Raw genomic sequence first — 15,082 nt, forward strand, 5'->3', positions numbered from 1 at the left:
GAAGTTAAAGTATATTTGCTTGTTCCACTGAATTTCTGTCTGTCATGTTCATTCTGTCACCTGTTTTGCGGCCTGATCCCAAATCCAGTGAAGTCAATGGGAAGACTCTTGTCAACTTCAATGGGCTTTGGATCAGGCTGTTGCACAATCTGTCTTCCAGAGTGAATATGTATCAGGCACAGCACTCTTTCTTTTTGGGCTGACCATGAATCAGTTGCAACAGGAAATGGAAGTAATTGTAAATGATTCACACTTTGCTGAGGAAAAGCTGTCCTTGATCTATGTGTGCTTGTGACAGATGAGGGAACATAATTGAAATCAGCTGTTTGATACAGTGTATCTGCTATTTCTCAGGGCTTGAACCTGATCTGAGTAGCTAAGACTATTGAAACTATTTGAATAACAATTAGAGGATGACAGGTTTCAGAGTAGCAGCCATGTTAGTCTGTATCTGCAAAAAGAAAAGGAGTACTTGTGGCACCTTAGAGACTAACAAATTTATTTGAGCATAAGCTTTTGTGAGCTGCAGTGGAAAATAATTTTATTTTCCACTGCATGCGTCCAATGAAGTGAGCTGTAGCCCACGAAAGCTTATGCTCAAATAAATTTGTTAGTCTCTAAGGTGCCACAAGTACTCCTTTTCTTTTTAATTAGAGGCTGAGAGAGTCTTATTACCGGTACTTACTTTCTGCTTAAGAGGTAGTTTATGCAGGGTACAAGTTCACAATTTTTCAAAAATCCAAGCCCCTTTTTGGTTTTGGGTCACCAAGTGGTGGGATCACTATAGAGACAACACATTGCACCTGTAATCCTCAGGAACTGTTTCTGGGTTCAAAACCCTTGGAAGTCCTATCCAGCTCTCTTTGGTTTGAATAAAGGTAGCTTCACTCCACCACTTCTAGGGCCAGAGTTTCAAAAACAGGCTTTAAAATGGCAAGGTTCCATTTTCAATACCCAAGTTTTTGCACCCACAATTTTGGAGTTTAGATTGAGATCGATGTTCTCTCTAATATTTATTTTTTCTCCTGTGTAAGGGGAAAAATGGCTGTCTGAGCTCAAGTTTTTAAACCTCTGAATGCAGTCTCTCCCTCTTCCATTCTCTTCCCCTACTTACTTTAGCCCTCCATTCATTTAACCTAGCTCTTCATTCACCCATTGACCTGCTGTCTCTCTACATTCATTCCATACACAATATCCATTATTACTGCCTCTTTACCACTCACTCTCACTTTTTCACTTTTTCTTCCCCTTTCTCACTCTCTTCTGCAGCAGTTAAAACAGGATGTTCAAGTGTGTGTAGGTGACATCTGAATACGATACTCCTCATGTTGTTGTGCAGTGTGTCAGCCACCACAACCTATTCTGGGATTTAAAAAATATGTTCTCTATCTTAAACTGTAAAATTTCAAAGCATCTTTCAAAACTCATTCATACTTTTTAAGTCCCAAAAGTCAGTATCAAGCTCTGGCTGTTGCTCTTAAGGTTACTGTCATATGTTTTGGAGATATCTTCTGTATGCACTGGGTTGTTCATCAGGCAGTCAAGTCTTTGGAAAGACAAGTAACAGTGGAAGCCAGTTGGTCCAGTATGTATAATGGCTCACATTTGTGCAGTGCCTTGAATCAAAAAGGACCCTAAAATATGTTTAGAGAGCTGTAGAGATTTTGTTTCATTCTTGACCAAAATGGAGCCACCTCTATGAATAAACTTATTGGTATAACCATTTGGACAACAAGTGAAAACAGATGCTTTATGTAACTCATTCTGCAAGAGGAAATTTATATGTGCAGAATATATTCACTGCTTCTAGAATTTGTGTACAAGCAGGGATGCAATCAGAATTTTCCTAAGGAGCAGTCCCAGAACTCTTCCTCCCTGTGCCTGAACCAAGCCTCAATCTCTCTTCCCCTGTTCCCAGGCCTGCACTCTCTTCACTGATGCCTCCACGCCCCGCCCTGCACTCTCCCCTCTGCACTCAGCTCAACGCATGTTCCTTTCCTAGTGCCCCACACTCTTCTTCCCCCCTCTCCTCCATAGTCTCATACCCAGTTCTGAGCTCTCTTCCCCCTGCAACTAGCTCCATGGTCTCCCTGCCCCACACCCAACCCCAAGCTCTTACCCAGAGAGGTGTTCAGTCTGAAGGGCACCATCCTCACCAAGGGACAGATGGTTCTTGGAGTCCCAGACCTCATCCTCTGTCATCTCCTCTTCCCCAGGAAACACCCAAAGCCCAGATCCAATTCTCCCACCATCCTGGGGACTGAGGTTCCTGGTGCCCCCATTCTGCTTCTCTCCAGTGGCTGGGGGTGCTTCGTTATAGAGGTGCTGAAAGGACTGTATAGGTGGGGGGTGGGGGAGCAAGCAGGCTCACAGGGTTGCAGAGCCAACCAGATTTGTTGACAGACGGGCAGCCAGGCCAAATCTGAGTGAGTGGCATTGCAACCTGTCATGTGAGTCCTTTTAAACACATTCACATTTATGATCCTGAAGGTTTTTCTAAAATACAGTTTTTTGAAATGTTACCACATAATAATTAATGTTTAAAGTTAGTTAAAGAAATAGATGACCCTTAGAAGAATGAGATTATTGTAGTACATTTGCTCTGGCAGAGTCACAAAATGGTCTCTTATCTGAATTAGAATTCCTTTTGGCAATTCTTCAATAAGAAAATGAAATAAGAAGGTTCAATTGAGCAAACTGGTCTTGGTAAACATGGTTACTATGAATACATAGCTACAATATTATCCAGTTAAGTATTGTTTTTCTAATCACATTTAAACTCCATTGGATTGTTCATATTTAGTAACACAAGTCAAATTAAGCAAGGCACTGAAAGTTAGTTGACTCATTTATTTTTTCATAGTTTAAAGTCTATGTAGATTTTATCGAGATTCAACCAAGGCACATTTAGTGGACGAAGTGAAGAGCAGGAAGGGAAAGTGTTTTTGGAAAACCAGATATTCTATGGGAAAAGTGTTTCAAATTCAAATGTAAAAAGGCAAACATGGCTATCATAATTGACACAGCAGTGTTTCTTATAATAGAGCTCAACTGTATTTTATGGTTTCAAATTTTTTGTTGTCCCTTATTTACAACACCATCTTAGAAGCTTAAAAATACAAGTCCAGATTCTTTTGTCCAGTTGAGATGTGCTTGTCATGGGAGGACAAGGTGGCTTTATACCATTTTAGTAACATAACAGTTCTGGGGCTAGCTGGAGACATGTTTGGGCCCCAACCCTGGAAATATTTGTGTGTTCTTAACATTGTGCATTTGGGTAGTTCCAAGTTAATGGGACTCCTTGCATGCATAAAGTTAAGTGTGTGTAAGTATATGCAGGAATGGGCCCGTGGCTCCTGGTATAATTTAAAGCAGCCTTAAGGATGCTTTAAATTATATTTGGCTGTTTATGGCCCCAAAGGACTGTTCTGGAAGCTAGAAATCGCTGCAGTGCCAAGGTGATCTGAATCTGCCCTCTGTCTTATGAGCACACTCCTAATGCCAGGGAAGCTGGATCTCAGGGGCCCATACATATAATACAGAAGTATAATCTCTCATAAATTTTATACCAATTTTATATGAAGACAGAGTGTCTTCTATTTCTTACTGTCATTTACCATCAGATAATTCTGCAATTTAATAGATATACTGACATCTGTCTTTTTAATAATTTGCTCCCAAATCTCATGTTGGGGTTGTTTTTCTTCTATTCCCAGATGTCTATTTAGGATCACAGTACAGCTTGAGACATGGTAGTGCATAACCCACTTACTAGTCTCTTTCAAGAGCAGTATTGTCTGTAGAGTCTCCCTGGTAATGGGTGTGTTTATTTTAGCAACTCAATTTGTAGTTCTGCTTCTTCTCATTCTTTGCCCAACCTGTGGTCTTAAAGTGAAGTGATTGTATCAGAATGATAGTTCCTTCTATGGGATTGGGTCCAGTTTTCATATAGTTATTACAATGTCAGCTAAGTAAATTATTAGATTCTTTTATTTCTGTTGTTACAATAACTTCTATTTATAGCGCTATAATTAAAATGTGAGCATAGTTAAGGTTTCCTCTCATGAAAGCAAGAACTACTGCATATCAGATATGCATTGCGGTGGTGGAAGGAACAGATGTCTCTTCTACAGAAAATATCATTTTCTTATGTTAAAGGAACACTAGAAATCTAGTCTTTTGTTAAAAATAGTCTAAAGCAACACATCTGCGGACTGACAACAAGCACATTTTCCTACTTTTTAAAAAGTTTTTCTTTCCTCTATTGCTATATTAAAAATAAACATGAAACAATGTCAAAAGTACAAAAAAATCCTTCTACCAGTTAAATAATGTTAGATGTTACTTGTAATAATAGTAGGTTTAAAAATTGGACAGAAGTGTAATGATTTTTAAATCATTATAAATATTATCTCAAAATCTTAAAGTTAAAAGTAAACGAAGACTACATAGGATCATAGATTAATTTTACATAACTAGTAACTAATCCTTGTACTGCATGAGGAAGCTTTGTTGACCATGTGGTTGCTATTATTGACAGTGATATTTATCTGCATTTGTTGTTTGCCTTGGCAACCAGTGTACTTTACAGGAGGAGAACTGAAAACTTGGAAATGGAATTGATGTTGAGTAATCCCTATAAGGACTGAATCCTGCAAGGTACTTAGCCCTCTCAATTTCCCATTCATATAAAAACAGAAGTCAAAGGGATTCAGTACCTTGCAGGGTTAGGCCCTTAAATCCTAACACCTGGAACAAAGTAGATATTATGTTGAAAGGATCATGTAGCAGGATACACAGTCATAACGAAAGCAGTACATACAGCATCCCTTGAATGCATTGAGGCACTAACCCTGAGGCACACTAGCTTTCAGTATCCAACAAGATATACATTTCATAAAGACAAGGAGAGGGATTTTCAATAGCACACCATGTTGGCCTAATTTTGCTCCCATGGAAGTCAATGGTGTTTTACCATTGGCTTCCATGGAAGCAGATTTAGGGCAACATGAAGCACTTTAGAAAATCTCATTCAACTATTTTAGTGTTATTTGTTACTTTTACAATTCTTTAAAATTTTAAATGTACATGTTAGCAGTTGAATGGTGACAGATCAACAGCCATGGAGACTTAATGTCCTATATGTATACCCAAAACAGTCACAGTGTTCCACCCATGTCCTCACCCTTGAACGGGGTTGGCCACCTTTAAGTGTACAAGAATAGGTGAAAAAAGAAAAGGAGTACTTGGGGCACCTTAGAGACTAACCAATTTATTTGAGCATAAGCTTTCATGAGCTACAGCTCACTTCATTGGATGCATAAAGTGGAAAGTACAGTGAGGAGATTTTATATACACACAGACCATGAAAAAATATACATTGTAAGGAGAGTGATCACTTAAGATGAGCTATTACCAGGGGTGGGGGGAGAGAAAACCTTTTGAAGTGATGATGAAGGTGGGCCATTTCCAGCACATTTCCAGGAGTTAATAAGAACGTCTGAGGAACAGTGGCGGGGGGGAGGAATAAACAAGGGGAAATAGTTTTACTTAGTATAATGACTCAACCACTCCCAGTCTCTATTCAAGCCTAAGTTAATTGTATCCAATTTGCAAATTAATTCCAATTCAGCAGTCTCTAGTTGGAGTCTGTTTTCAAAGTTTTTTTGTTGAAGGATAGTCACTTTAAGGTCAGAAATCGTGTGACCAGAGAGATTGAAGTGTTCTCCGACTGGTTTATGAATGTTATAATTCTTGACATCTAATTTGTGTCCATTTATTCGTTTACGTAGAGACTGTCCAGTTTGCCCAATGTACATGGCAGAGGGGCATTGCTGGCACATGATGGCATGTATCACATTGGTAGATGTGCAGGTGAACAAGCCCCTGATAGTGTGGCTGATGTGATTAGGCCCTATGATGGTGTCCCCTGAATAGATATGTGGGCACAGTTGGCAACGGGCTTTGTTGCAAGGATAGGTTCGTGGGTTAGTGGTTCTGTGGTGTGGTGCGTGGTTGCTGGTGAGTATTTGCTTCAGGTTGGGGGGCTGTCTGTAGGCAAGGATTGGCCTGTCTCCCAAGATTTGTGAGAGTGATGGGTCGTCCTTCAGGATAGGTTGTAGATCCTTGATAATGCGTTGGAGACGTTTTAGTTGGGGGCTGAAGGTGATGGCTATAGGCGTTCTGTTATTTTCTTTGTTAGGCCTGTCCTGTATTAGGTGACTTCTGGGTAGTCTTCTGGCTCTGTCAGTCTGTTTCTTCACTTCAGCAGGTGAGTATTGTAGTTGTAAGAATGCTTGATAGAGATCTTGTAGGTGTTTTTCTCTGTCTGAGGGGTTGGAGCAAATGCGGTTGTATCGTAGAACTTGGCTGTAGACAATGGATTGTGTGGTGTGGTCTGGGTGAAACCTAGAGGCATGTAGGTAGGAATAGCGGTCAGTAGGTTTCCGGTTTATGTGACCATCGTTTATTAGCACTGTAGTGTCCAGGAAGTGGATCTCTTGTGTGGACTGGTCCAGGCTGAGGTTGATGGTGGGATGGAAATTGTTGAAATCATGGTGGAATTCCTCAAGGGCTTCTTTTCCATGGGTCCAGATGATGAAGATGTCATCAATATAGCACAAGTAGAGTAGGGGCATTAGGGGACGAGAGCTGAGGAAGAGTTGTTCTAAGTCAGCCATAAAAATGTTGGCATACTGTGGGGCCATGCAGGTACCCATAGCAGTGCCACTGATTTGAATGTATACATTGTCCCCAAATGTGAAATAGTTATGGGTGAGGACAAAGTCACAAAGTTCAGCCACCAGGTTTGCCGTGACATTATCGGGAATAGTGTTCCTGATGGCTTGTAGCCAACTGTGCCCACATATCTATTCAGGGGACACCATCATAGGGTATATTTTTTCATGGTCTGTGTGTATAGAAAATCTCCTCACTGTACTTTCCACTTTATGCATCCAATGAAGTGAGCTGTAGCTCATGAAAGCTTATGCTCAAATAAATTGGTTAGTCTCTAAAGTGCCACAAGTACTCCTTTTCTTTTTGCGAATACAGACTATCACGGCTGCTACTCGGATACCTGTCAAAGAATAGATGAAGTTCATTCTCCATGACCATTCTGGTAAGGATTACCAGTTGTGATGATATATGATATTTTTGTTTGTTTACTTTCTCTCTTCTTTAGAATTTGACTGAGACCACCAAACTCATTTCCCATATTCCACTGAGCAGCCATCAGGAAAAAATACAACTTTTGGTTACTACATGCTGCTTAACAATGTCTTCCTTTACAGGCGAGGAATCAAAGTGGAGCTCATGCCCTCCTTATATTGAGAACTATAGTCTTGGGCCCTAAACAAATAAGGCAGGCCTCTGGATCATGCCCCATACTCTTTCTACCACCTTCCTCTAGCCTACTTCTGTCATCTCTCTTTCCCGTATAGCCAACCCTGTCCCTAAGTTTCTTTAGCACAGGGGTAAAGACGCAGTTCCTTAGGGTTTCTTCCCTCTTGGTACAGAGTAAATAAAATACACAATAAAGCTCCCTTTCCTCAACGTTCAGTGGTAGGCCAGGTCACAGTCATTCCAAAAGACACCCCTCAAAGGATGGCTTTCCTGTCTTCTCATACTGGTCTGGCTGTCTAGCCACATCTATATCCAGGAGCTTCCAGGTGTGTGACCTTGATTTACACAAATAGCCCCCAGCTGTCTTCCTATTTCTCTTTTAATATTGTTCAGGCTTGTTCCCTGGAGAGCTCATGAGCTGTAGGCATGTCTGATCTTTACATCTTCACCCTCTTCTTTCCACAAAAAGACTCTGGTCTCCCTGGCAGGGTTTAGACCACACTGTTACCCCTGCTTGGATTTCAACTTGTGTTTTAGAGACAAAAGGTGTGAGTATTTACAGTTTGACAAAATTTTCACAAATTGAGTAGGACTGTCAGTCAGCAGGTGTGCTTGCAGATTGCACTATGCTGTCATAATTGGTTGATTTGCTGGCATTCGATTCCTTCACATTCAATGCTTCTTTTGCAGAAGTGCAAATTAAATAACCCGGCCACAAAATACACAGCACATGGCTTCAGAGTCTTCCAAAAATGATATTCTCTCATCCAAGGCGCTGAATCACTATTACAGGCTACAGTGCCCATTCATTAGAGCCTGTGGGTTTATAAGGGCTACTAAATTTAAGAAATAACAATAGATACAGCACAAAGTAATTCAGCTGTAACCAGCTGGCGAATCTTTTGAGCTAGATTGTGGCATTTAGCCACAGTCCTAAGTAAGGGACAGTATGCAGTTGCACTGGCTGAGTATGAGCTTGGGGAGACATTGTGCCTCATCATTCTCTGGTATGTAGCACAGAGCAGAATGCACCACACTCTTCAGACCAGTGCAGAGAAGAGGTAGGGTCATGGACCTGCCCTCACTTTATCTATCTTTCTGCTTTCAGGTAATATGTACCTCTTGGGGAGCATATGGGGAGTAGTTCTTGGCCTTCGCATGATGCCCAAGAGAGAGAAGGTTTTGCACCCGTCCTCCTTCCAGAGACACATGTACCTGAATGAGGGTCAGGGACTATCGGACTCTTCATTTTAAAAATTTTTTTCTGAATGTACTTTAAGAATATTTTAAAAAATTAACAATACAGTTAATATAGGACTGATTGCTGCAAACCTTCTCTCATGTGAGAGAGGACTACTCCCTGTAGGAAAGATTTGTAGGATCTGGCCCAAATTTCCAAAGATTAATACCATATGCACACTAAATATCTACAGGGGTTGATGTTTATTAGTACTGTATTAATAGATATAAATATTTAATAGTTACGATGTTAATTTTCTAGATAACAGGTGCATTTAGTTTCTCTAAGGACTTTATTGCCTTTATGTTATGCCCAGGTTTGCTGTTTGTTTTTTGTTAAACACCAACATTGTACTCAACACCATTCAAGACACCAAAGAAAACATGTTTTGTGCCCTGAGGAGCTTACACAGTAAAGGTCCAAACCTGGAAACACTTAGTACTGAGTGTAGACTATAATTTCAGTGGGACTACTCAAGTTAAAAGCAGTTATTTGTCATGTCCAGTAGAAAGTGTTTGTAGCATCTGGCCTCAAATAGATAACACAGAAAATACATGGAGACCCAGAAGAGGTTGTCTTACTTTTTAAAAAGCAATGCATTTGGTGATGGGTGATTACCTTTTTTTTATTATTAACGTTCACATTTGGGGGAGTCAGAGGAGAAGTGTGAGTTAAATGTTGATTTTGTTTTGATTTTTGTGAACTATAAATATATGAATATATTCTGGCTTCAATTTCTTAGCATTTAGTACAGGACATGGTGAAGGATGTACTGGTCATCTGCAGTATACAATGGTAATCCACCAATTATTAATAAGCTTCCTAGGTAATTTTGATTTTCTTATTTTCTTTCTTATTTAGGGCTAGATTCTGGAACCCTTACTCACATAAATAGGATTTTCTTGTGTAGTTAAATACTGTTCAGCATGAGTAAGGGTTATAGATCTGACTTTCGATAATGTGACTCTTCTAGATGTTCATTTTCCTTAAAGTGCTTCTTTAAAAATTTCATATCACTTGCTGTCCAATGTCAGGAACTTTCTCAACCTTTTCAGTAAAAAAGGACCCTGTCTCTTAAGTTCTTCCCGTTGACTTCAGCTGGAGTTCCATGTGAAGTGGGCTTGCAGGATTGGATTCAAAGTTCTTCTGCACATGTCCCAAGTAGTAACAATACAATAGTTTCAAGTTCTAAACATTTTCTATAATTTTGTTTCACCATGTATTTTAGAGAAACAAAACAGATGATGTGATATAAAGATTTTTATCATTATTGGTGATGTCATTCCAAACTCAGACTAATAATAATAATAATAATATTCACACAGTCACATTATGTTATATACATATAAGGTTATACAGTTGTGCCAAGTTTAAATTTGGCCATATTTTCTGTCTGCACAATCTGCAGACAGGATTTTTTTGTTTATGTTCCCAACATTATATTTTTGAAGATGCAAATTTAGAGAGTTTTTTTTGAAAATTTGACCCACAATGTTGTGAATATGTCCATGGTTACAAACTGAAGAAAGATGGGAAAAATACCCAAAGATTTATTTCTGAATTTTTGTCCATAAATGATATTGTCTGCATGAAATTTGCTTACAAAAAAGGGTGATCTAAATTGCCTTAAAGTATAGGGCTCTGGCAGAGCTTTCCTGCAGTTAATGCTATTAATAGAGGAACAATTTCTCTATAACATTGCATTTACTGTGACCTCTAAAGGAAATAACTATGTAGCATTTATTTTGGTATATCATACAGTATTAAAACTGTTTTAATCTGAACATTTAGAGATAATTCACTTTAATTCTGGAGACCTGAGTAGCTAAAGAGAAGACTCCACAATGCTACTGCTTCAGTAGTAATATAAGAAAAATCTCCCACAGCTGGAAAATTACAGGCTGTGTGGAGGTGTTGAAATGCCTCCAGCTCCAAATTCTGAATTGGCAGTAAGCCAGTCACTGTGAGTAGTTCTCATTTAAAGGGGAAGGCACTCCTTTTCTTTAAGTTTCTTATTCACAAAGCTGATGGTATTTTGTCATAGTATCTGTTGATTAAGATGTACAGTTAAATTCCATTTTGCTGAATTTCAGGAAGCAAATCACTGTCCTTCAGCCAGGTAATGCCTTTGTTTCTCTAAGATTTTGTTGGAATTGTGCAAGTAATGTGATTAGCATGTGAGCCTTCGAAGAATTATTAAACAAATCACTAACACACACATAATCAACATTAGACACATTAGTGTTATTGCTTGAAATAAAATAATGAAATATTGATGTTTGATTTTTCAAAAACAACAACAAAGCAATAAACCACGTCCATCACAAAATAACTAATCATTTAATGTAAACCTATTCATGGTAACTGAGTTAATAACATCCTTTCATTCAGTTTTAAATAAAGGTTTAAAAACATGTTTTGGAAACTTTGTAAAATTGTACTTAAATTGTCATTTTAAATTTTCTGTTCTCTAATCTAGTTCACCCTAATTTTGAAGGTTTTAAGAAAAAGATTTGGATATAGCTGTGAGTGTTGAAACTGACTAACATAACTGTGTTTGTGGACAATGTTTTTAAACCAGGGAACACTTGTGCAGATGAGACACTTAATGAGACCTCCTGCCTTCTACTGGAGCATCGTGTATTTAAAAGTGATATGATAATTAGCCATACAAATGGGTTGTAATACTTTTAAGAATGTCATCCTAATTTCAGTTAGGGAAGTAGCCTAGTTATCTTAATAGATGTATTAAAAAAACCCAAAATATTAATGCACTTCTCAAGTTGGATGTTATTGTAAACTGTAGTTGCATTCTTGGTAAAATTACAGTCTATATTCTTGAGATAGGGTAGAAAGAAAGAGGGAATGAGAGAGGATGAGAAAAGGAGAAGAGTTGGATAGCCAACGTGCAAAATCTTTTTCATGTATGTTATTTTTCTATATCTTATTTGTCAAACTATTTCTATTAGAGTTTGGACTAATTTGGCTCCAAAACAGTTTCTAGATGTCAATAAAACAGTCTGTTGTTCTGAAGATTAATTGTCAACCTTTAATTTGATAACATTTTAATTAATATTCTAGTCTATACAGTAGTCATGTTCTGGAATTTCAGTGTGCTTTGTTTGTATTTCAATGTGGTATTCTGAAAGATCAGAAGATGAAAAAAATAATAAAAATGAATATTGTAAAATAAAGTTTTAAATTACAATCAACATTCTTAAGCCTGCTGCTGTGAGAGGAAAGTGACATAATGGAGGTAAAGTCGCAATATTAAAACAAAAAAACTTCAAAAACAGACTCCAACGAGAGACTACTGAATGGGAATTAATTTGCAAACTGAACACCATTAAATTAGGCTTGAGAAAAGACTAGGAGTGGATGTGTCATTACACAAAGTAAAACTATTTCCCCATGTTTATTCCTCCCCCACCCCACTGTTCCTCACACATTCTTGTAAACTGAAGTGAGCTGTAGCTCACGAAAGCTTGTGCTCAAATAAATTTGTTAGTCTCTAAGGTGGCACAAGTACTCCCTTTCTTTTTGCGAATACAGACTAACACATCTGCTACTCTGAAACCTGCTGGAAATGGCCCACCTTGACTATAACTACAAAAGGTTTTTTTTCTCTCCTGCTGGTAATACCTCCCCTTATCTGATCACTCTCGTTACAGTGTGTATGGTAACGCCCATTGTTTCATGTTCTCTGTGTATATAAAATCTCCCTACTGCATTTTCCACTGCATGCATCCGATGAATTGAGCTGTAGCTCACGAAAACTTATGCTCACATAAATTTGTTAGTCTCTAAGGTGCCATTAGTACTCCTTTTCTTAGATCAAATCTAAGAGTCCCCTGACCTGCCTCCCATACAAGAGATCAAAGGGAGCAAACCCTGTGGATTGTTGGGGTACGCTATACGTGAACAGTAAATATGGGAGCAACACATCCCAGTCACCCTCATGCCTGGAAACATGCATTCTAAGCATAGCTTTTAGAGTTCCATTGAACCTTTCTACAAGTCCACTAATTTCAGGGTGGTAGAGTGCAGCTTTCAAATGCTTTACCCCACACAACTCCCATAACATCTCAAAAACTACAGATATAAAATTAGTACCACAGTCTGTTAAAATTTCTTTGAGAAAGCTTACTTTGCTAAAGATAGTGAACAAAGCTGTGGCCATGGTCTCAGCTTCAAAGTTAGACAATGCTATGCCTTAGGATACCTAGTAGCAAAATCTACTACCACAAGAATATATTTCTTTGCATTCCTGGAAGGTTTAGGTCCAACAATATCTGCAGACACTCTGGCAAATGCCTCTCCTTTAATGGGTAAAGGCTGCAAGGATACTTTTCTAGGTCCCTTAAATCCTTTGCGTTTCTGACACAAGTCACAGCTCCTACAGTAGGCCCTCACTGAGTCATACATAAGTGGCCAATGGGAGTTTTGCTTCAACCTGTCACATGTTCTTTCTATTCCCAAATGACCTGCAAAATGGTCCGTCGTCGTGGGCTAACTGGAGCAGATCTCTCCTATATCCTTAAGGTTTAACTATTTGCTGACACACTTCATCAGGAATCCTCTTTTTCCCTAAATAATAGGGCTGTTGATTAATCACAGTTAACTCATGCAATCAACTCAAAAAAAATTAATCGTGAATAAAAAAATTAGTCGTGATTAATCATAGTTTTAATTGCACTGTTAAAGAATAGAATATCAATTGAAATTTATTAAGTATTTTGGCTGTTTTTCTACATTTTCATATATATTGTATTCTGTGTTGTAATTGACATCAAAGTATATATTTTTGATTATAAATATTTGCACTGTAAAAATGATAGAGAAAAGAAATAGTATTTTTCAGTTCACTTCATACAAGTGCTATAGTGCATTCTCTTTGTCGTGAAAGTGCAACTTACAAAAGTAGAAATTTTTTTTGTTACATAACTGCACTCAAAAGCAAAACAATGTAAAGCCTACAAGTCCATTCAGTCCTACTTCTTGTTCAGCCAATCGCTCAGACAAGCAAGTTTGTTTACATTTACAGGAGATAATGCTGCCCTTCTTATTTATAATGTCACCAGAAAGTGAGAACAGGCATTTGCATGGCACATTTGTAGCCAGCATTGCAAGGTATTTACATGCCAGATATGCTAAACATTCGTATGCCCCTTCATGCTTCAGCCACCATTCCAGAGGATATACTTCCATGCTGATGACTCTCATTTAAAAAAATAATGCGTTAATTAAATTTGTGACTGGACTCCTTGAGGGAGAATTGTATGTTCCCTGCTCTGTTTTAGTATCATTCTGCTATATATTTCATGTTATAGCAGTCTTGGATGATGACCCAGCACATGTTGTTCATTTTAAGAACACTTTCACTACAGATTTGACAAAATTCAAAGAAGGTACCAATGTGAGATTTCTAAAGATAGCAACAGCACTTGACCCAAGGTTTAAGAACCTGAAGTGCCTTCCAAAATCTGAGAGGGACAAGGTGTGGAGCATGCTTTCAGAAGTCTTAAAAGAGCAACACTCTGATGTGGAAACTACAGAACCCAAACCATCAAAAAGAAAAACAACCTTCTGCTGGTGGCATCTAACTCAGATAATGAAAATGAACGGACATAGATCTTCACTGCTTTGGATTGTTATCGAGCAGAACCCGTCATCAGCATGTCCTCTGGAATGGTGGTTGAAGAATGAAGGCACATATGAATCTTTAGCGTATCTGGCATGTAAATATCTTGTGACGCCAGCTACAACAGTGCCATGTGAATGCCTGATCTCTCTTTCAGCTGACATTGTAAACAAGAAGTGGGCAGCAAATATAAACAAACTTGTTTGTCTGAGCAATTAGCTGACAAAGAAGTAGACTGAGTGGACTTCGTAGGCTCTAAAATTTTACATTGTTTTATTTTTGAAGGCAGTTATTTTTGTACATAATTCTACATTTGTAAGTTGAACTTTCATGATAAAGAGATTGCACTACAGTACTTGTATTAGGTGAATTGAAAAAATACTATTTCCTTTATCATTTTTACAGTTCAAATATTTGTAATCAAAAATAAGAATAGAAAGTGAGCACTGTACACTTTGTATTCTGTGTTGTAATAGAAATCAATATATTTGAAAATGTAGAAGACATTAAAATATTTAAATAAATGGTATTCTATTATTGTTTAACAGTGCAATTAATTGTGTGATTAATTATTTTTCGTCACTTGATAGCCCGACTAAATAATATTCCCTCTTTCACAAAAGATCTTACCCATCCTTCCACAGTTGGGGGCATTATTCTGTGCATTAGCCCTGGCCTGCTTTAATTAAATATCACTCTGTTGAGCCACAATACATTTCTTCTGAGTTTTACTTGAATCTAGAATTACCCTTGGTGCATCCATTTGCCTGCGTTGAGCCTTTTCCTCAGCAGTGCATCCTGCTGTTCCATGCATCTCCTATACTCCTGCTTTTCCATCTCAGCAATGTCACTGTCCC

General features: G+C 38.3%; 1 protein-coding gene across 3 annotated transcripts in view; it reads left to right on the plus strand.

The window, feature by feature from the left end:
- PPP4R4 (protein phosphatase 4 regulatory subunit 4) overlaps positions 1–15,082 on the plus strand; it is a 119,302-nt gene that overhangs the window by 17,777 nt on the left and 86,443 nt on the right. Inside the window, exon 1 of one of the 3 annotated variants that reach the window (XM_073349557.1) lies at positions 10,686–10,703. The exons of the other annotated variants lie outside the window; for them this stretch is intronic. The gene's annotated coding sequence lies outside the window, so the exon portion shown is untranslated. Of the gene's footprint in view, positions 1–10,685; positions 10,704–15,082 lie in introns of those variants that run through there. 3 annotated transcript variants of the gene reach the window in all.

The sequence above is a fragment of the Lepidochelys kempii genome, chromosome 6, assembly GCF_965140265.1.
Source record: "Lepidochelys kempii isolate rLepKem1 chromosome 6, rLepKem1.hap2, whole genome shotgun sequence".
NCBI lineage: Eukaryota > Metazoa > Chordata > Testudines > Cheloniidae > Lepidochelys > Lepidochelys kempii.